The sequence below is a fragment of the Dermacentor silvarum genome, chromosome 2 (genome assembly GCF_013339745.2).
Source record: "Dermacentor silvarum isolate Dsil-2018 chromosome 2, BIME_Dsil_1.4, whole genome shotgun sequence".
Classification (NCBI taxonomy): domain Eukaryota; kingdom Metazoa; phylum Arthropoda; class Arachnida; order Ixodida; family Ixodidae; genus Dermacentor; species Dermacentor silvarum.
In genome coordinates this window covers 109,140,464-109,143,219 of record NC_051155.1, presented here as the reverse complement: position 1 = coordinate 109,143,219, position 2,756 = coordinate 109,140,464, and the positions used below count along the sequence as shown (strand labels likewise).

The 2,756-nt window shown below is 51.6% G+C and overlaps 1 pseudogene; it reads left to right on the top strand.

Moving 5' to 3' along the window:
- Positions 1 to 423: 423 nt before the first annotated feature.
- On the top strand, positions 424 to 1,659 carry LOC125943504 (uncharacterized; annotated as a pseudogene).
- The last annotated feature ends 1,097 nt before the right edge of the window (positions 1,660 to 2,756 follow it).

Genomic DNA, 2,756 nt, shown 5'->3' with positions numbered 1-2,756 from the left:
TTAAGGGGACGCTAGCACAAACGCGTTAGAAACGTGCAGTACTCTCTAGTAAGGGGGAGCGGCCACAGCGTCTTACGCAGCCATTTACACATGCCGGAACGTGCACCGCCTTTGCCGACGCCATCACATGACTGCTGAGAGAGTATACCCCCCGTATTCATAAACGCTCCTCGACTTGAACTTGACTTGCCACCGCCTTGGGCAGCGCGTTCGAAACGCGTTGAAGGTAAGGCGGAGAGGCCACAGCGTCTTACACCAGCTTCTTACACGGGCCGTAACGCGCTAGCACAAACGCGTTAGAAACGCGCTAGAAACGCGGCCTTTCGTTAATGTTGGGTATTTATTGCCATCGTGGTGCGTGTGTCTATGTGCGCGTCGTGGCGTAGTCATTCTGCTCCCGGTCACCGACGCGTGCGGACGCAGGATGGTTGGCTCCGAGCGAGCTGCGACAGCGGTCGTCAACGGCCGTGGTAGCCCGTCGTTTTCCGTGCCCAAGGACTACAGGATTATTCTGCCCAACGTTTCATCAGGTGAAGCTATGAAGCGTGCAGTCATGCTGCACTGCGACATCTCAGGTCGTCCATATCGTATAGAAGACTTTCGAAAGCCCTTACAAGACGCCGGCGTCATCAAGGACGTTGCTGTAATAGGTGCCTACCAGATGTCCCACGTCTGGCTCGTTAACCTGCGGACGGATGAAGCAAAAAAGAAGCTTATAGCAGCAGGAAGGTTGGTCGTCAAGGATCGTCTTTGTATCGTCATCGACCCCAACAGGCAAGAGGTGCGTCTGAAGTTGCATTGGGTGGCTTTGGATGTCACGAGCGATAACATTCGGAGGGCATTCAGTGAATACAGCGAAGTGCAGGAAGTGACCAATGACAGGTGGAAAGCGGGGGGCTTCGAATGTGCTGACTCTCTGACAAAGTTTGTGCGATTGTTTTTGAAAGAGGGTATCGCACTGGACAACATACCGCACCAGATGCGCCTGGGCAGCGGTACAGTGCTCATTGTGGCGCCAGGACGAGCCCCTCTTTGCCTTCGTTGCAACACACGGGTCATATACGGCGTGATTGCAGGGTACCGAAGTGCGCCGAATGTCATGCGTTTGGCCATGGACAGGAGGCATGTACTCGCAGCTACGCCAAAGCTGTGGGCAGATCTACGGTTGTAGACCAAAGCGAGCTTGTCATGGACGAGGAAGAAGCAGAGCAAGCTGCGGCACCTGCGACAGCTGACAAGAGCGGAACTGATCAGGGTGCTGACAAGGAAGTCCGCGTCTCGGTGCTGCAGACGCCGGCCATGACGGTGTCCAGCGTCGGTGAGCACCAAGAGACTGCTACAACGAACGCGGTTGGCGTTGGTCCGGTGCTCCAGGATGAGGGCCCCATGGGAGAGTCCTCGGACGCGACCAGCGTCTCTCAAACGCAGCAGGCAGCAAGCATAAAACCAGCGGTCGACGAAAGTGCTCTGGGAAATATGGACGCGGAGACAACCCCGGCAAAGCGTCGCCATGACGACGTGAGTGCGGTGTCGCAGGAGCAGCGTCTGAGACAGGTTGAACCTTCGCTGGAAGCGAATGGGGTGAAGAAGAAACCTCGCAGCGCCGTTCGGACGCGCGCGTCGTCCCTGACAAGGGGCGGCAAGGAGGTGAACTCTTAGACGCCACTATGGCGACTGCACAAAGCGTCGAGATGGGAAATGAGGGCGTCTTGCCGGCGGTCTCGTCCGGCAGGAAAATTGTGTCATTGGAAAGGTCCCTGCGCGTAGGAACAATTATTGTACGAGGATTAGCGACTAAAAGAAGGCAAAATCAGTTGTATCGTATTGCGATGGAACAAGAATTGGACATAATCGCAGTGCTGGAAACTAAAGTTCAAGGCGAGGACCAGACCGACGGCATGTTACGCCCGTTCTCGGCGCACTATAGTGTGTGCGTCAGTCATGCGGTGGGGACGTCAGGAGGGTGTGTATTATTGGTGCGTAGATGCTTAGGGATTGTTATACAGTCTGTTATAAGCTGTCCATTGGGCCGCTTTGTAGTTTGTGACTTTGTTTTTGCCGGCAATGAATGGCGCGTGGTTTGTTTGTATGCTCCAACTGATGTTGCACAGCGTCTAGATTATTTCGGCCGTATTAGTGAGTATTGTAACACTAATCGTATACTGATCCTTCTCGGCGATTTTAATTGTGTATGCTCAGCACGAGACAAAACGAGTACTACGCCGCACCGTGATACTAGCACGATAAAGTTAATGGATATCATCAATGATTTCGCGCTGGAAGATGTGGGAGAATGTATTACCAGGGGGCATAATGTCCAATTCACGCATTTTGAAGGTTCTAGTCACGCACGCTTAGATCGTGCATATGTGTCGCTGGATATTGTGCCTCTGTGTAAAGATTATTGCGTAACACCCCTCACCTTCACTGACCATTGCCTCGTGATGTTTAGCCTTTGCCGCAAAAAAGAAAGAAAGCAAAATTTAACTGGGATTTATGGAAAATTAATAATAAACTACTTGATGACGATGTTTTCAAAACTTTAGTACATGAGGGCATACAAGAACTGTACCGTGACAGTAATTCAGAAGCTGGGCCGAAATGGGAAACATTTAAGCAAAAAATTAAAATGAAAGCTGTAGAAAGAAGCAGCATACTTAAACATGAAGAACGAATTCACGAGAGACTGTTACGTTCAAACTTGCAAACTCTTGTCAAAGAAGAGTGTCTAACGCCTGGAACCTTTAAGGGAGATA